This window comes from Euphorbia lathyris, chromosome 8, assembly GCF_963576675.1.
Source record: "Euphorbia lathyris chromosome 8, ddEupLath1.1, whole genome shotgun sequence".
Lineage (NCBI taxonomy): Eukaryota > Viridiplantae > Streptophyta > Magnoliopsida > Malpighiales > Euphorbiaceae > Euphorbia > Euphorbia lathyris.
In genome coordinates, this window is record NC_088917.1 from 14,555,114 (window position 1) to 14,575,775 (window position 20,662).

The 20,662-nt window shown below is 38.0% G+C and overlaps 1 long non-coding RNA gene and 1 other non-coding gene across 2 annotated transcripts; one reads left to right on the forward strand and one right to left on the reverse strand.

The window, feature by feature from the left end:
- The first annotated feature begins 6,497 nt into the window (after positions 1-6,497).
- Positions 6,498-8,355, forward strand: LOC136204263 (uncharacterized). Its single transcript, XR_010675107.1, has 3 exons — positions 6,498-6,798; positions 7,015-7,073; positions 8,030-8,355. It is a non-coding gene; the product is annotated as an uncharacterized lncRNA (long non-coding RNA).
- Positions 8,356-20,296: 11,941 nt separating this feature from the next.
- On the reverse strand, positions 20,297-20,369 carry TRNAR-CCG (transfer RNA arginine (anticodon CCG)). The gene has a single exon. It is a non-coding gene; the product is annotated as a tRNA-Arg (tRNA).
- Positions 20,370-20,662: the final 293 nt, after the last annotated feature.

A 20,662-nucleotide genomic window follows, 5' to 3' on the forward strand; every position in this document is an offset into this window, starting at 1 on the left:
TCTACCATTTATATTTCTATGCACTATATTTTTTCAATTTATTCTACGACCATATATATTCTTTTTAGTTTATATATTATTTTTATAATTTATCCGATTTTTTCGGTTCGAGGATCATCAGACACCTTTTAAACGGATCATTTTCCAATTAAAATTTTCTATGTAAATTAGAACTCGAGAAATAGTTTAAGCGATTTGAAGGCTTTAAACATTAAAATCAACCTTAATTGGCCCACCAGCTTCCGCCTGGTTCGTCCCCGAACAACACATCGTACATAGAGAGTCGGCTCTGATACCAATTGTAACATTCCGGTCCAATACCATGTAGATATTGTCCGCTTTGGCCCAATTCCAACACATTGGGCCTCACGGTTTTAAAACGCGTCTGCATGTATTGGATTCACATCTTACTAATAAGCCTCAATCACTTCCTCTCCATTTTCGATGTGGGATTCAGTTCATTCCTGCCCCCATCGCCATCCCTTAGGGCCGCTCCTTGCTCAGGCCTTCTTACCCCGGCGCCACCCACTCCGGACCGGGTCGTTACAATTGGTATATTATATGTTGTTCATAATAATGTTAAGTATGAGCTAGTTTTTGTTCAGGACAATCAATTGTTGTGGTGAACCATTATTATTTAGTGGTATGGTTTTGCTTAATTAAATCGTAGAAGGTGCATATTATTTTATCACATATTGAATCATTACCTTACAAGGAAAATGTCTGTGGTTGAATGGAAAGGCGTCTCATTTTAGAATTTCACTTAATTAGCTAGCTTAAGTGGATAGGTACAATGGTCTGGAGGTTGTTGATACTGAGAATGTATACACATGTCTTGAAAGAGGAGACGATAGGGTGTTATTAAATTTTAGATTGGGTTTGGTACTGCGTCTTGTAAGATTAGACGATAGCAGTACCGTTATAAAAGTACTTATATTGTGAAGTCTCAAGGTTGTGTGTCTTGCAAGAGTAGACGATAACGCATACTTATTTTGATGATAAAACACCATAGGACCATTATATATATTTTTTACTTAGGTTTAGCTAGGGCCCTTAAAATAAATATAACTTTAGGATATTAGGCGTAGTAAAGAGTCTGGCTTGTGATATCATCTATTTAATTTTAATGATTACTTGATTGATCAAATATAATATATGTGAACTGTATGTGTGTGTATATATATATATATAAATATTTACCATTATGCTTATTGAGTAGGCAGCTCACCCCTTGCCATGTTGAAATTTTCAGGCTAGGTTCAGAAGTTCTCTTATTTGCTAGATTTTCAGGTTTTTCCTGCATTCAGGCTGGCCAGCACAACGGTCTTATTCTCATTAGCAAATTTCATAGACATTCATTATATTTATTATACTATTGGATTTGATTATTTGTTTAAATTTAAATGAATATTATTGACAGGGTAAATTGTTTGGTTGGTTATTTAATTCTTTGGTTATGAAATTTTGATAGACGGTAATCAATGAGGAGCCTTTATATAGTTATGTTGGTGTTTTTGCTTAAATTATGATAATTGCTTAGTTTTCTATACGCCCCGGAACGAGAGTTACATTTAATGGTATCAGAGCACCCACCAGGCTAGGCGGAAACTCTTCATTAGGCGTACTTAACTTTGCACCAGCAATGCAACAATTCGTTAAAGCCATAGGCACAATGGCGGCTCAGTTACAAAATCAGTTTCAAAATGTTCAAGCACATGCACCATTGGTTCCATCTTTTGACAAAAACTTAGATGGCCTTAGAAGGTTGGGAGCTGAGACCTATAAGGGGACACTAGACCCCGAGGAAGCAGAACTTTGGCTTATAAAGGTTGAGGACGTGTTGAACTCAATGAACTGCCCTCTTGAGAGTAGAGTGTACACTGTGACACTCCTGGCTGGTGATGCATTGATATGGTGGAAAGCAGTGATGAGGGGTAGAGATGATCAAGCAGTTACATGGGAGGATTTCAGGAATCTATTCAATGACAAGTACTGTTCTCAAGAATATCGAGATGAAAAACAGATGTAATTTATGAATCTAAAGAAGAACGAGATGTCAATATCTGAGTATGAGAACCGTTTTGCTGCATTATCTCGCTATGCACCACTTATGACTGAAGATGAACGGTGTAGAAGATTTGAGCGCGGTCTGACCCCTAGAATCAAAGCTTGTGTGGCTAATTGTGTCAAAAATTACCGTATCCTCCATGAGACTGCTGCTAAAGTTGAGAAGGCTTTTAATGAAGGGGAGACACTGGCAGCTAAGAGAGCTAGATCTGAGAGTCAGGGAGAGCAGGGCCGATCGACCAAGAGGAGTGGATCGCAGTCCTTCACTAGTGGAAGGGGCAGTTTTTCACAGAGTGGTAGTAGCTATCGAGGAGGAGGTAGATTTGGGGGTAGCAGCTCAGCAGACTCTGGACAAGTTTTAGGTGGACTGAGCACCTATAGCTCACCATCTTTTGGGAGCAACAGAGGATCTAGTAGTGGATCATGGAGTGCTTTCAGAGGAGGTGCTAGACCAGATCATGTTCCTGCTTGTGACACTTATGGACGACATCATATGGGAGCGTGTTGGGGATCTCGGAGGATTACATGTTTTGGATGTGGTGAGTTGGGCCACTACAGAAATGAGTGCCCAAATGCTACGTGGACTGGTGGAGAGGCTTATGCTCAGACTTCAAGGAGAGGCAACCCAACAGACAACACATTTGGAGCTGGCAGAGGTCGAGGTAGAGGTCGTGGATCCAATCTTGGTGGTGGACATGATGCCGTGGTGGGTGCTTAAGCTCAGATACACTCTACACAAAGAGTTTTTAACATGACTAGAAACGAAGCACCCTCTGCAACTGATGTCATATCTGGTACTGTTACTATCTTTGATACTTCTGGTTTTGTATTAATAGACCCTGGGTCAACCCATTCATACATGACATCTGCATTTACTATGAAAGTGTCTGGGAAGGTAGAGCCTTTAGGTTATGATTTGAGGGTACAAATGCCAACTAGGGATAGTGTAGTAGTTGATAAGGTTGTAAAAGATTGTCCTATAAGGGTGAGTGGGAGAGAATTTCTAGCCAATTTAACTGTTTTAGATTTTAATGAGTTTGATGTGATTTTGGGTATGGATTGGTTATCACAATATAGGGCAGTAGTAAACTGTTATACTAAAGAGGTAACATTAGGTATCGATGAGGGTAATCGGGTGCTATTTGTGGGAGAAATGTCAATTATGCCTGTGTGTCTAGTGTCAGCAGTTCAGGCCTTTCGGTGGATTAGAGAGGGAAGTGAAGCCTTTCTAGCACACATTATTGATACAACAGCTGAAAGTACAAATCTGGGAGACATCCTTGTGGTGAGGGAGTTTCCAAAAGTGTTTTTAGATGATCTTCCGGGATTACCACCTAATAGAGAGGTTGACTTCACCATTTAGACCATACCAGGAGTTCCTCCTATATCCATTGCACCGTACCGAATGGCACCGGTGGAGTTACAGGAATTGAAGAAGCAATTGGAGGAGTTATTGCAGAAAGGGTTTGTGAGACCTAGCACTTCACCTTGGGGTGCACCGGTCTTGTTTGTCAAGAAGACAGATGGAAGTATGAGGTTATGCATTGACTATAAGCAGCTAAATCGGGTAACAATTAAGAACAAATATCCTTTGCCCCGAATTGATGACCTTCTGGATCAATTGAAGGGGGCTTGCTATTTCTCTAAGATTGACCTAAGATCGGGCTATTGGCAGTTGAGAGTGGCTGATTCTGATATTCCAAAAACTGCTTTTCGTACAAGGTACGGTCATTTTGAATTCCTTGTAATGCCATTTGGACTTACAAATGCTCCTGCAGTTTTTATGGCAATGATGAACAAGAACTTTCAGCCATACTTAGACCAGTTTGTTGTCGTTTTCATTGATGATATACTAGTTTACTCATGGACGGCAGAAGATCATGAGCACCATTTGGGGATAGTGTTGCAAATCCTAAAAGAACATCAGATGTATGCAAAGCTCAGTAAGTGCGAATTCTGGATGGACCAAGTGGTATTCTTAGGCCATGTGGTATCTGGTGAAGGTGTTAGGCCTGATCCCTCAAAGGTAAAGGCAGTTATGGAGTGGGAAGCACCCAAGAATGTGACAGAGGTGAGAAGTTTTCTCGGTTTGGCTGGTTATTATAGAAGGTTTGTAGAAGGTTTTTCACTAATTGCATCACCTTTAACTAAATTGCTGAAAAAAGGAGTTGTATTTCAATGGAATGAGAAGTGTCAAGAGAGTTTTGACAAGCTGAAGAAAAGTTTGACATCAAATCCAATTCTTGTGCTACCATCTGAGGGTGGAGGATTTGTTGTGTATACAGATGCTTCAGGTCAAGGATTAGGATGTGTTCTGATGCAAAACGGGAAGGTGATAGCTTATGCTTCTAGGCAATTGAGGCCTCATGAGAAGAATTATCCTACACATGATTTGGAGTTAGCAACAATAGTTCATGCTTTAAAGATATGGAGACACTATTTGTATGGGGAGACGTTTCAGATTCTCACCGATCATAAGAGTCTGAAATATATTCTCACTCAGAAGGAGCTGAATTTGAGACAAAGAAGATGGATTGAGCTGTTAAAAGATTATGACTGCACTATAGACTACCATTCGGGAAAGGCTAACGTGGTTGCAGACGCCTTATGTAGAAAGAATTTTGGTATATTGGCTAAAATGAATCATTTACAGGAAATGAGATCCATGGATGTTCAGCTGAGAATTGATGAGGTGACTGGACTTATGGCTACCTTGCAGCTGAAACCGGACTTAAAGGAGAGAATTAGATTGGTACAGATGCAAGATCCATTCTTACAAAGAATGTATGAGCGAGTGAAGCAAGGAAAAAAACCATACATCACAGTTGAGGAAAATGGATTATTGGTGATGGGAAACCGAATTTGTGTCCCAAATGTGGACAATTTGAGACTAGAGATTATGGAGGAAGGACACAATGCTCCTTATGCTATGCATAGATGTATAGGAATTTAAGATCCTATTATTGGTGGCCTACCTTAAAGAAAGATGTGGCAGAGTTTGTTTCCAAGTGTCTGACTTGCCAACAAGTCAAGATTGAACATCAAGCTCCCGCTGGGAAGCTGAAGCCGTTAGCTATTCAGAATGGAAGTGGGAACGGATTACTATGGACTTTGTAGTTGGGTTACCGAGGACTAGAAGGAAGCATGACAGTATCTGGGTGATTGTGGATCGATTGACAAAGTCTGCTCATTTCTTACCAATGCGAAAGACTGACCCAATGGACAAATTGGCCAAGATGTACGTGGCTGAGATAGTAAGGCTACATGGTATACCCATTTCTATTGTGTCAGATAGAGACCCTCGATTTACCTCTAGATTTTGGGGTAGTTTGCAGTTAGCTATGGGAACAAAGCTAAATTTTAGTACTGCTTTTCATCCTCAGACAGATGAGCAGTCAGAGAGGACCATTCAAACTTTAGAGGATATGATGTGGGCTTGTGCACTTAATTTTCAGGGAGATTGGGACGTGTACCTGCCGTTGATTGAATTTGCTTATAAAAATAGCTTCCATAGTAGTATTGGTATGGCACCATACGAAGCACTTTATGGGAGACCTTGTAGAAGTCCAGTTTGTTGGGATGTTGAGGGTATAAGACAGTTAGAAGGACCTGAGTTAGTTCAGGAAACAATAGAGAAGATAGATGTGGTGAAAAAGTGCCTTAAAGCGGCTCAAGAGAGACAAAAGGCTTATGCAGATCAACACAGGAGAGAGATGGAGTACGAAGTTGGGGACAAAGTATTTCTGAAAGTATCTCCATGGAAGGGGATAGTACGTTTTGGTAGACGAGGGAAGTTGAATCCAAGATTCATTAGACCTTATGAAATTACTGAACGAATTGGACCTTTGGCATATAGGTTAGATCTCCCAAGTGAACTATCTCAGATTCACAATGTCTTCCATGTATCTGTATTAAGGAGGTATAAGTCAGATCTGAGCCATGTGATTCCTGAGCCGGAGATTGAAGTTGTAAACAAGAATCTGACAGTCAAAGAAAGGCCAGTGGAAATTTTAGAGAGACAAATACGGAAGTTGAGGAGACGAGAAATGCCTATGGTAAGAGTAAGGTGGAGTCACAACAAATCGCTTAGAGAAGCAACTTGGGAGCTGGAGGAAAACATGATGGAACAATATCCGCATTTGTTTGAGCATACTGGTATGTAAATTTCGAGGACGAAATTTTTTTTTAGGAGGGTAGAACTGTAATATCCGTAAATTTAGAGAGTGATTTTTACAAAATAAAAGTGATAAAAGTTATTTTAAATTATATTAATATAGGTGTATTATTTTAACATTTTATTATTATTATTAGTTATTATCATTATAATAAATTATATCAAATTGTTTATTATTATTATTATTAGATTAGAAGGGTTGGCGGTGAAAAGGGTTCCTTTTTCCAGAATCAAAAACCTTCCTCCTGCGTAGTTTAATTTCTTCTATAACTCCTTATTCCGGGCACCATTTGAGATAAAAATTACACCATTAAATTCCTTATCACATAAGGAAGATTTCAAGACCAATATTGCTATTTTTCTGGTCGAAAAATGTGGTGACCGGTGCATACGTTTTTCACCGACAAAGTGTTAGATTTCGATCTTTTAGGTGATTTTAATAGCAAAAGGAGCGTACTTTTGGACTCTCCTAAACGTTGGCTATCTTGTGGTAGTCTCGGTTCGTGATTTCGACAACTCCGGTGAATTTCCGACCACCGGTTTCCGGCGAAACTCCGGTGAGCGTTCCGAGCAGAATTTTAATCATTTCGTTTAGGTTCCAGTCTACATAATAGTGTTTCTTAATTCTTGGTCTATTAGGAGAATTGAACTAATTAGACTAATGTGAAATCTTAAAGTATTTGATGAGGTTAGGAGCATTTTGAGTATACATTTGCATATATATTATTGTTTCAATAATAATTAATTATAGGAATGCATTTCTATAATTATAGGAGAGGAAGAGACGGGTGAGCAGGACCCCGAACAGTTTGATTATCTTTTGAGACGAGAGGTAACCATAATTATAAATATATATATATATATATATATATATATATATATATATTTATCTATTTATATATATATATATATATATAATTAATACTTGTATACCTATATACATTATAATTTATTCCAAAAAAAGGTTACGTCTATATCTATACTTTTTTAGGAAGAATTATTTATATGTTGTTATGCCTATAACTATATGTCAATAAATATATGTATATTCATTCCAGGAAAGTTATATCTATAACTATTGGTATATTATATGTTGTTCATAATAATGTTAAGTATGAGCTAGTTTTTGTTCTGGACAATCAATTGTTGTGGTGAACCATTATTATTTAGTGGTATGGTTTTGCTTAATTAAATAGTAGAAGGTGCATATTATTTTATCACATATTGAATCATTACCTTACAAGGAAAATGTCTGTGGTTGAATGGAAAGACGTCTCATTTTAGAATTTCACTTAATTAGCTAGCATAAGTGGATAGGTACAATGGTCTGGAGGTTGTTGATACTGAGAATATATACACCTGTCTTGAAAGAGGAGACGATAGGGTGTTATTAAATTTTAGATTGGGTTTGGTACTGCGTCTTGCAAGATTAGACGATAGCAGTACCGTTATAAAAGTACTTATATTGTGAAGTCTCAAGGTTGTGTGTCTTGCAAGAGTAGACGATAACGCATACCTATTTTGATGATAAAACACTATAGGACCATTATATATATTTTTTTACTTAGGTTTACCTAGGGCCCTTAAAATAAATATAACTTTAGGATATTAGGCGTAGTAAAGAGTCTGGCTTGTGATATCATCTATTTAATTTTAATGATTACTTGATTGATCAAATATAATATATGTGAACTGTATGTGTGTATATATATATATATATATATATAAATATTTACCATTATGCTTATTGAGTAGGAAGCTCACCCATTGTCATGTTGAAATTTTCAGGCTAGGTTCAGAAGTTCTCCTATTTGCTAGATTTTCAGGTTTTTCTTGCATTCAGGCTGGCCAGCACAACGGTCTTATTCCCATTAGCAAATTTCATAGACATTCATTATATTTATTTTTATTTTTTTTGGTAGAAAAGGAAAAGAAAAACGAATAACAACAAACTACCCAGGAATTAGCCTAGGGAAGCTAACCCCAATCCTATCTTCTAAGAGAAGATGAGAGATGAAACTAGGGGAAACAGGAAGGGTAGTAACGCCTAACGTCCCTTCATGGCCCGCCGCCGCCAAGCGATCAGCAACACGATTCTGCTCTCTAAAAATGTGTCTGAACTCTACGAACTCAAAGGAGGAGCAAAGCCTTATAATAGCTTTGATGAGGTTGCGACTGTTAAGACCCATAGAATGATTCTCAGAAATCATTTTGATTGCTTCCAAATTATCAGACTCCACAGAGAGCCTCTTAACACCCAGCCTTTTAGCAAGATTGATTCCAGTAAGAATAGCCCAGAGCTCCGCAGAAAAGGAAGAACCCAACCCTAAATTCTGGGAGAACCCAGAAAGCCAGACGCCCCCTACATCTCTAAGCACACCTCCAGCCGCAATCTTACCGTTACTGAGGCAGGAACCATCAGTATTCAGCTTCACAACCCCCTCTCTTGGCCTGCTCCATCCCACGAGATGGACATCACAACACTGAGAGGCTCTGGCAAGGGACTCTCCTTTGAAACTATCGATAATAGAGAAAAGTTTTTTCGAGAAGAAATCAGCTAAGTTTGTCATAAAAACAGTTTTATCTCCAAAAATCTCCTCGTTTCTCCATTTCCAAACTTGGTGACAGATAATAGCAAAGAAAATGTCACCATGCTCCATGTATGGAAGCAACTTTCCTCTAACACCATCAGAGAACCAGTCGACCTCAGAATGTGCCATGAAGGAAGAGAAAATATGGTGTGGGAGAATTTTCCTCCAAACCTCTTTACTATTAGAGCAATCTCTAAGAGCATGGCACAAAGTCTCAACATGACCTCTGCATCTACTGCAAGCTCCAGAATCAGTCAAGTGCCTTCTGTGCCTATCCGAATTAGTAAGAAGCCTGTCCTTAACACCCAGCCACAGGAAACTCCTAATACGGAAAGGAACTTTAAGGGTCCAAATCGACTTCCACACATCCGAGGGAGGATCAGATCTAAAGAGAGAGAAAGCTTCAAAGGCCGATTTGCAAGAATAAACTCCATTGTTAGTCAGCGCCCAACAGTGCCTATCCAAGTCTTCCTCTTGATTACTCACCTTCACTCCCCGCATTCTAAGGAGAGTCTCAAGGCTAAAGAAAGTATCAAACTTTGACCAGATCCAGTCCCCTTCCGAGTCAACCACATCGGCAATCCTCCAGTTGCGTATATCACTAGGCGGGGGGGAAGAACACACCTCAATTAACGGTTTATCCCCAATCCAGTTATCAAACCAGAAACTAATGGACTTACCATTCCCCACCTCCAGGCCAACTCCCGAGCAGAACTCATCAAACACAGCACTAAGTCCTTTCCAGAGGAAGGAACAATTATCAACTCTCTCTTTCGGGCCCCCGAAGATTTTGTCTTTCCGATACTTACCACAAAGGAGGCGAACCCAAAGAGAGGAGGGGTTTTGCCACATATGCCAAAGGAGTTTCATTAATAAAACTTTATTATTGTCCTTTGCTTTCCTAATACCCAGACCCCCAGAATCTTTAGGCTGGCAAACCTCACTCCAAGGCACAAGATGGATCTTCCTGCCCTCCGCAGCTTCCCCCCACAGGAACCTACGGTTAATCTTGTCAAGATCATTAAGCACAGGATCCGGAAGCTTACAAGCCTGCATGATGTGATTGGGAGCAGCACAATTAACAGATTGAATTAACGTGAGGCGGCCAGCGAGAGACAGAGTCTTGGCTTTCCAAGTGGCACACTTCGAATTAGCTTTATCCAAAGTCTCTTTGAAGGAGCCTTTAGACACACGCTCACTATGGAGGGGAACGCCCAGATACTTCCCAAGAGAATCAGTAAGAGGAATACTTGAGAGATCACTTAATCTCTTACAGACTCTCTGATTCATATTCTTAGAGCACATCATCCTAGATTTCTGGATATTAAGCTTCTGCCCAGAGGCCGAACAAAAACAATCCAGAATATCCATAATGACTCTCAACTGCTCCTCATTACCCTCAAGAAAGATAAGGACATCATCTGCAAAGAATAAGTGAGTCACCTGGGGACAGAAGCTGTTGATCGCCACAGGGTGGAAACTCCCATTATCAATCGCATCCTGAATCAGGTGAGAGAGCCTCTCCATAGCAATAACAAAAAGGAAAGGGCTCATAGGATCCCCCTGACGGATTCCTCTGCCCGGGGAAAATTCCTCCGACATATCCCCATTGACCATAACTTGAAACACAGGAGAAGAAATACATACCTTAATTAAACTTCTCCAGCTGTCCGGGATTCTAGCTCTCTCAAGGCTCTCCATCAAGAAATCCCAATTAATTCGATCATAGGCCTTCTCTAAATCCAGCTTCAGAGCCACAATGCCTTTCCTCCCCTTCCTAATCTTCATCGTGTGGACCATCTCTTGGGCGATCACCACATTATCCATCATTTGTCTACCAGGCACAAAGCTACCCTGATTCTGACAAATGATCGCAGGAAGAATGCCACGGATTCTATTAGCCACAATCTTTGTAACAGTTTTGTAAAGAACATTACAAAGACTGATAGGTCTCATATGCAAAAAGGAAGAAGGCTTATCAATCTTAGGAATCAGAACCAGGAGGGTTCTATTAACCAGCTCAATATCCTTCGAACCACTGAACACCCCCAAGACAAAATTATAGATGCCTTCCTTCACTACATCCCAATGCTTATGGTAAAAGCCCGCCGGAAGACCATCAATCCCAGGAGCTTTAGAAGCCCCAATGCTGAAGATAGCTTGGTCAATCTCTTTTCGGGAAATAGGTTGAAAGGCCTCCTGACTACAATCCTCACTGATTAAAGGAAATGTAGCAATAGAGTGATCCCTCTCCAAAAGAACAGGTTCCTCTTTGAACAGCTCTCTGTAGAAATCCAGGGCTAAGTTCCGAATAACCTCATCTTCATAAACCCAATCACCATTAGAATCCTTAATGGCCTCAATTCTATTTCTCTGCCTTCTGATCAGGGTAGAGAGATGGAAGTATTTGGTATTACGATCCCCATCTCTAATCCAGGACTTCCGAGACTTCTGGAACCAAAGGAACTCCTCCTGCCTAAGCACAACCTCCAGCTCCTTCTGAAGGGTTCTGAGGAGGCCCTCAAGGCTATGATCAAACCTCCCCTCCAACCTGCGTTGAATGCCCTCCATCCTCTTTAATAACTTGTTCTTCCTTCTGATAATATGCCCAAACACATTCCTATTCCACCCCTGCACCTTATTCCTGAACCCTTCAGCAGCTTGCAGTACATACGAATGAGGTCTCCAACTCTCATGAACGAACTCTTTAAACTTAGGATGGGACTCCCAAGCTAACTGATACCGGAACGGTCTCTTACCCCTAGGATGCTTACCTCTCAAAAGTCTAAACAAAATAGGACAATGATCCGAATGACGGAACGGGAGGTTCAACACAGAGCACTCGGGGAAGGAAGTTAGAGCTAAAACATTAGCGTAGACTTTGTCCAATCGAACAAAAGTATTATTACGCTTCCAAGTGAATTTATGTCCAGAAGCCCCCAGATCGGAAAGCCCACATAAATCCATACTATTCTTGTGATGCAGACAGCGATTAACATAATGATTGGATCCCCCTCTCTGATCACTCATAAAGGCGATATCATTGAAGTCACCCGCCACAAACCAGGGCTCCGAAATGCTGACACTCATAGAATAGAGAACCTCCCAGAGCCGTTTTCGATTAGACAAGATAGGGTCAGCATACACAAGGGTAATAAAAAAGGAAGTATTGCCGGAAATACTCACTTTACAATGAATGAACTGCTTATCCATGCTAAGAATATCAAAATGAATCCGATCTGGCCTCCAAAAAAGCCAAATCCCCCCAGACCGGCCAGTTGCCTCCGATCTAACACAGTGCCAGTTCTTAAACTTCTTAACCACCTCATCTGCTTTCTCACCACTAATCTTAGTTTCCAAAAGATCAAAACAAGATGGATTAAACTGCTTAATAAGATCATTAATATGGATACGGGTAGCCTTGCTAGCCGCACCCCTAACATTCCAAAATAACAAATCCATAGAAAGGAGGACAACTGACCACACCCCTACCCTAAGCTAGGTATTTACTAGGGGCTCCTGAGAGCCTTACCGAGGTACCCCCGGGCCCCCTCTTATCTGGAAACGCCAAAGTGTTAAGGCCACTTTTTTGTTTTCCTTTAAGCTTTTTCATATTAGTTTTGTTAACTCCCATAGATTTCCCAATCCCAGGATCAATACCATGAACAGGAATACTAACCTCATTTGAATTCTTCCTCCTTCTAGCTGCAAGGGTCAGGGTCCCCCCCTGGGCTTCATCCTTAGAGACAAAAAGCGGGTTCACAGATTCAACCACCTTCTCGACTGGATCTACAGACTCTAATCCTGGAATACTCTCATCCATATGATTCTCATCTTGGTCTGACTCTTGAACTTCCTCAATCATCAGGGCCCCAAATCTGGACCCAGGCAAGGCTACTGAAGAAACCCCAGCCTCCTTTCTAGCTTTGAGGACAGACTTCTCCTTGACATTTGGAATAACAGTAGCTTTAGGAGAAAGGGACTTAGAATTTGTGTTGATATCAGGAGGACGATTGTGAACCACTGCAGGTTGATTCCTACGTCTAGCGGGCCTCTTTGCCACCATCCAGGGACCAAAGTTCCCTTCATACCCCTGGTTCCCTCCAGTAATCCGCACACTACTCTCAACCCTCTCTATAACAACCCTCTCCCTTTTAGGGCAACCCTCCTGAGAATGACCATACATGCCACAATCATAACAGATGTTATGTAAACCTTCATACTCAATAAAGAACACTTTATCCTGAACACAGAACTTAGAAAGTAAAGGTTTAGCCAGATCAACATCTATACATACCCTAGCAAACTTACCCCTAATGGCCCCAATTGTAGTCTTGTCCACATGGTGGACCTTACCAACCAAACCTCCTATTTTACTCAGAAAGTTTTCACTGTAGTACTCAATGGGAAGGCCCGGGAATCTTACCCAAGTCAAGATCCTGTTAACCGAACAGTCGTGAGGATTAAAATTAGGAACCCAAGGCCTTAAGGCCAAAACATGATTGGAAATGATATATGGGCCTCCCTTGATAACCGAATTATAATCCTCAACCCTAGTAAATTTAATGACATAGTAGTCATTTTCCAGGTCAGTAATACTGACTTTACCTTTCCTTGCCCACTGCGCTTGTATTCTTTGGGCAAAATAGTTAAAACTAATTCGCTTACCCAGGACAGTAACAATCAAAGACACCTTCCACTTCTCTCTAAGCTCACGCTTCTCTGCAGCGGAAAGTCTAATGACCGGACAGAGAGGATCCTCCTGGCCATTATCTTCCTCATCAGAATCCGAGAACATATCATCAGAATCTCCCACCATTAAAACTTCCTCTAAAACCGGCTCTTCCTCAGCCACCCCCATGACCGTGTCCTTCCAAGAGTTTTTACCAATCTCGCTCATCTGAACCCTACGTCTGGGGGAGACCGTCTTCCCATGAGCTACTCCTACAACACCCACCCTTCCCGAATTATTAGAAACATCCAGACCCGAGGCAGCCTGCCTCCCCGTCGTAGCCCCTGTCTGCCCCTCACAGCCCGGAGGAGAGGATCCCGTGCAAGGCACTGCACCGACAGCCCCAGCCCACTGCCCGACCGAGGAGCCGGCAGCGCCTGGGCAGTGCCCGGCACTATCGGCGCATAGCCCTACGCCAGGCACCCCCGGCCCCACTTCTCCCCTCGAGATTGGGGGAGCCTTACCCCCGGCATCAGAAAACCCAGCCGCCCGTATCTCCCATTGATCCGTACCCAGCCGCGACAACCTTGTCGAATCTGCCGCCTGTGGATCGCAAAGATCCGTCCCCAGCCGCACGGGCGGCGCCCGCGAGAACACTGCCGACGCACCATCCATGCCCACGAGATCCCTACCGACGCCCCTGGATTCCCCTGCCTCCACCCCGCCAAGCGCCCCGCCCCGATCTACACCAGGTGCACGCTCGCCGCCAACAAAACTTGCCTCACCCTTCTCGCCCCAAACCACCAGGCCACCGCCCCCTTCCTTGCCGCAAATCCCCTCCAGATTCGACCCCCCCTCGCCGGCCACAGCCCCCCTCTCCCTAGATCTATCCCTAACACGCTTTACCATGAACCCTAGCCGAGAGAGAGAGAGAGAGAGAGGAGATAGATCTAAAAGAGAGAAAAAGATCTAAAAGAGAGAAAAAGATATAAAAGAGAGAAATAGATCTGAGAGAGAGAGAGGATAGATCTAAAAGAGAGAGAAAAGATCTAAAAGAGAGAAATAGATCTGAGAGAGAGAAGATAGATCTCAAAATTCTCCATCTTCATAAAAATTCTTCACCATGACAACAGATCTGAGAGAGAGAAACCAGATCTGAAAAAGAGAAGATAGATCTAAAAGAGAAAGAAAGATCTAAAAGAGAAGAGATAGATCTCAAAACTCTCAATCTTCATAAAAATTCTTCACCATGACAACAGATCTGAGAGAGAGAAGACAGATCTGAAAAAGAGATTATATTTATTATACTATTGGATTTGATTATTTGTTTAAATTTAAATGGATATTATTGATAGGGTAAATTGTTTGGTTGGTTATTTAATTCTTTGGTTATGAAATTTTGATAGACGGTAATCAATGAGGAGCCTTTATATAGTTATGTTGGTGTTTTTGCTTAAATTATGATAATTGCTTAGTTTTCTATACGCCCCGGAACAGGAGTTACACCAATAGTTATAGATATAACTTTCCTGGAATGAATATACATATATTTATTGACATATAGTTATAGGCATAACAACATATAAACAATTCTTCCTAAAACAGTATAGATATAGACGTAACCTTTTTTTGGAATAAATTATAATGTATATAGGCATATAAGTATTGATTATATATATATATATATATATATATATATAATTATGGTTACCTCTCGTTTCAAAAGCTAATCAAACTGTTCGGGGTCCTGCTCACCCGTCTCTTCCTCTCCTATAATTATAGAAATGCATTCCTATAATTAATTATTATTGAAACAATAATATATATGCAAATGTATACTCAAAATGCTCCTAACCCCACCAAATACTTTAAGATTTCATATTAGTCTAATTAGTTCAATTCTCCTAATAGACCAAGAATTAAGAAACACTATTATGTAAACTGGAACCTAAACGAAATGATTAAAATTCTGACTGGAACGCTCATCGGAGTTTCGCCGGAAACCGGTGGTCGGAAATTCGTCAGAGTTGTCGAAAGCACGGACCGAGACTACCACAAGATAGCCAACGTTTAGGAGAGTCCAAAAGTACGCTCCTTTCGCTATTAAAATCATTTAAAAGGTCGAAATCTAACACTTTGTCGGTGAAAAACGTACGCACCGGTCACCACATTTTTCGACCAGAAAAATAGCAATATTGGTCTTGAAATCTTTCTTACGTGACAAGGAATTTAATGGTGTAATTTTTATCTCAAATGGTGCTCGGAATAAGGAGTTATGGAAGAAATTAAAGTAAAAAGAAAAAGGAAAACGAAGACCGCGCAGGAGGAAGGTTTTTGATTCTGGAAAAAGGAACCATTTTTACCACCAACCCTTCTAATCTAATAATAATAATAATAATAATAAACAATTTGATATAATTTATTATAATGATAATAACTAATAATAATAAAAAAATGTTAAAATAATACACCTATATTAATATAATTTAAAATTCTTACCAAAAAAAAAATATATAATTTAAAATAACTTTTATCACTTTTATTTTGCAAAAATCACTCCCTAAATTTACGGATGTTATATATATATATATATATATAATCAATTAACAATTCTAGTCTATTACAAATTTATAAAAGGAGAAAATCACTTTATGAACAATCACACACAAAAAAAAATTCACTTTACGACCGTTACTTTTTTTTCATCAATCCCACTTATATCTTTTTTTTTTTTTTTTGATAAAAATACATACATCATTTTATAGATACGAAAACATCAAGTACAACAAGAAAAGCATGGAATAAAACCTTACATAAGTACAGGCTATGCCTATTACAAAATCTATAAAGGTAAAAAAACGACTACAACGAGCAAAATAAACCATCAAAGGTACAGATAAAACAAACAATAGATGAAATATATACTTCTTCAAATACCAAATTTGCAGAAAAACATCTGTAATCTCATCTTCAGCATTTAAACTCTTCTGAATCTTCGGATCTAAGTTCTTTCTTTTGCAATCACGTAGATGTAGTGATCTACATATAAGATCTATCATTTCTGCTCTTGCTAAAACAGAAAAAAGTTACAAATGAAAAGATAACAAACAACAGATGCAATTCAAGCGGAATAAGATAATTGATGAAATATATGCAATTCAACTATAATTTATTGAACAAAAAGAAGAAAAATAAAACAACAGGATGGTGCAAGGAGGAAAAAGAAAGACAATCTTCCTTCTTCCCCCTAAAATAGAAGACTACAACTTGAAAATGAAGAAAAATCCAATCAATAGAAAGATTAATGGATGAAATTGATGAAGAATTGATGAAAATTGAAGAGAAGAGGACGGAGCAGTTTGAAAATTTCTTTGGAGAGGGAGAGAAGAGAACGGTTTTGCAACTTTTTTTTTTTTTTAAAGACCCTAATCCCACTTATATCTTACATTAGGAATTAGAATTCCTAATCCACGGTTTTCTTTATCCTACACTAGGAATTAGGTTTTCTTTATCATACGCTAGGAATTAGAAAACCACGTTTTTTTATCACCCTAGGAATTAGGAAACCACTTGATATTTGTAAAATAAAATTAATGATTTTGATATATTAAGAATAAAATTATCAATATTGATTAAAAAATAAATATTACTGTCATATGTGACAGTTATGTAACCAACCCAAAACTTATTAACCCTCGAACTTACAAAGTGTTTTATTGGCTGCCTAAACTTGTTTAAAGTAATCTATCAACAATTTGAATTTGTTTAAAATAAGTGATATATATTTCAATTTGTCCAAATTATTTCTTGTTCTGCCACATGGATTATATTGTTAGTCATATCACTTTAAACAAGTCTAGTAGAAAACTAACGAGACACTTTTGAGTTTAAGAAACCGACAAGTTTTTTGGACCAAAATTAAAGGCAATTGATGTATTAAGTAGATTACTCCTCCTTCCATTTCAAAATATTTGTCAGATTTGATCAAATGATGTATAACTTGTACCATATTTCACAGTTTGGTGTTCAACTTTCAATTTTGCACATAAAAATGTACAACCTTTTGGTGACTTCCCACTAAATTATACAGTCGGTAATTACGACCAATCAATCCGAAGTCAACGTGCCATATCAATATTTTTTATACTACCCATTTAAAAAGGTGGGACTCACTCCTTACGTAATTACTAAACTACCCTTATCCCTTATATAGTTAATATCATTTGAATTAGGACGTAAAAGCATACTTTATTTGTTATATATAAAAATTAATGACATATTCAGAATTAATTTTGATAATCTCATTTAGTTATAATTTTATAATTAATTATGATATTTATGTAGGAAGTCCAATCTTTTTGGCAAAACCCTTAAATATGAAAAAAATTAAAATGCTCTAAAAGTAGTATTGTTGTTGCAAAAACTGAGAAATAACAAAGTTATTGAGTGCAATGAATATGGGATGAGTTGTGGATGAGGTCGCTCTTTTTAAAACATTCGCGGCACTGTCCAAATATGTGCAAGCAGACTAGCAGTCAGTGACCTTTAGGATAAAACAGTCTGCCTAATAAATTATAGATGTCATTCTAATTTGCACGAATTAGAATCATTTAAAGGAATAACTACAATTCAATGCACTGCTCAATTTCGAAAAAGTAATTGAATTAGAAGAAAAAATCAAGGGAAGTATAAATACTTATGCATATCTAAAAGTTAATGTTAATGCAGTTTTTATCCGATCTAGACTGATGAGAATATGGAGAAAAAAATCAAAAAGGTTAGGAAAACGTGGAACAGTTCTAATCATGGAGCAATTCAAAAAATCTAATAAAAAATTAATTATTTAATTAAACAATAAATATAATTAACACGAACTCAACCCAATCCGATCCAGTCAAACAGACATCAGCGGTACGTGTGGTGGTCAAGTATCATATTGTACTCACCTTTTCACAAAAAATGGGACACAATTGTGTGAGGCCCCTCTTTTAGACCTAGCAATTATCGTCTTTGAGTCGTATTCGTTTGGTATCATTTTCAGATTCGTGTTAAAAATAGTAAACCTAAATCCAACAAAATAAAATTCGTGTCACAATCATGTTCTGTTCAGATTAGTGTTGATTTTATATCGTGTTTTCAAATTATATGTAATTTTTTTATACATATATGTAATTTTTTTATACTTATATTAATAATAACTTTTAAAAATATCATTTTTAGATTAACGTATTAACACTAATTATAAAGTTTCTTCGTAAACACCTACCCATAATCGAATTTTCTAATGGGTCTGATTATTTAAAAACCAAACGTGGTCCACGTCTGTTGTCTTGAACATTCAAAAAGTAGTGGATCAAGAACACCAGCCCATTGAATGCAGTGTGTAAGAAGTCCTGCTACATAAGACCCCTAAATTGGAAGGTTCTAGTTTAATTTTTAATATAAAATTTATGTAACTTTGAAATTGTATAAAATGTTATTATAATAAAGTATTTTGATTTTTTTTTATAAGTGTTACATGAAAGTAGTTTGACATATAATTGTTGGATGAAAATATTACAGTGGCTAATACATATTCACATCGTTAAACTTAGTAAGTTTTGTCTATTGGCGCTCTGAACTTTTTAAATAACATATCTCACACTTATAATTAGTTTTAGAAACCTATCATACACCTATAGTTGACATTAAAAACCTATCACACATTTAAAATTGGCTCATCAGACCTTCTGCATATAAAAGTGTTGATCAGTCATCTTTGACATATGAGGTGACATACATAACGAATTAATACACATTTCTTTTTTCTATAACACGCACAGGGATCTCGTCTGTCAAAGATGACAGATCAATAATTTTGTATGCAAGAGGTCCGAATGAGCCAACTTTAGGTGTGAGATAAGGTTTTAATGGCAACTATAAGTATGTGATAGGTTATTTAAAAAGTTCAGGGTGCCAATAGGTAAAACGTGCCAAGTTTAAGTGTGTAAATATGTATTAAGCATTTTTTTTAAAAGGATTTTGGAATGAAGTTTGATAACATGCAATTTATCATATCTGACACGTGAACCAATAGACACGTATTTGAAGAAGTTGTAATCGCCTTAACATGTGAACTAGTGAAAAAAGCACGCTATACAATTAGAACGCGCCAATTTCTAGTGGGTTCACCACGAGATACTTCTTATGTCTCTACGTTTGTTTCTAACACCAACCAGGGCACATAAATTAACATTACTATTATACTATCTATTTGTATCTTATAAATAGAATAGGAAAACTACATAGAGATGATACAACCAAATCGAACCCTAAAATTAATTGTTTTCTTCTTCTTTTTTTTCCTCTAAAGCCTCTACTAACACTTAAACATTAAAGTTGTCGATTTTCGATTCTTCCTTCGATTTTTTTTTTCTTATCCAGTTGATAGCTCATTAAAATTAAGAAAATTTATGGATTATAATAACAATATAATTTTTTTAGAACATAATTTTTTTAGGGAAGTTAATAGTACTAATAATTGTTCTTTTCAAAAAAAAATTCTAATAATTGAGAACCATGAATGTATTTATCCTTAGTTACTTTTATGATTTTAATGTGGGAAAAAAAATTATAAATGTCGGTGCTAATTTAATTTAACAATGATTTTAATGTAGTGTAATATTTGTGGCTATTATTGTATATATAATGTACACAATCATTTTGGTCAAAATGGTCTTTTTATCTATCTGGATATTCGTTTAAAAAATATAAAAAATCTGAATTGAGAATCAATTGGTAGGGGAAAAAAAACGATCACGGTGGGACTCGAACCCACAATCTCCCGCTCCGGAGGCGAGCGCCTTATCCATTAGGCCACGCGATCTTGATGTGCATTCTTCTCCATAAGAAGTTTAAATATTCATTTATTTATTACGAAATCAAATGCATAAATCACATTCATAAATAAAGGTTTAAAACAACTATATGACCAAAACCTATTTCAATTGGTGAAATTTCACCAAATTTTGATTAAGACTTATGTAATTATTATCCCTCCCATATGACAATATTTTAATACCTCAATTTTTTTTAAAGGTAAAGATTGTATTAAGAATCAGCAAGAAGAGTATTACAAAGGAGATATTTTAATACCTCAATTTTTTTTAAAGGTAAAGA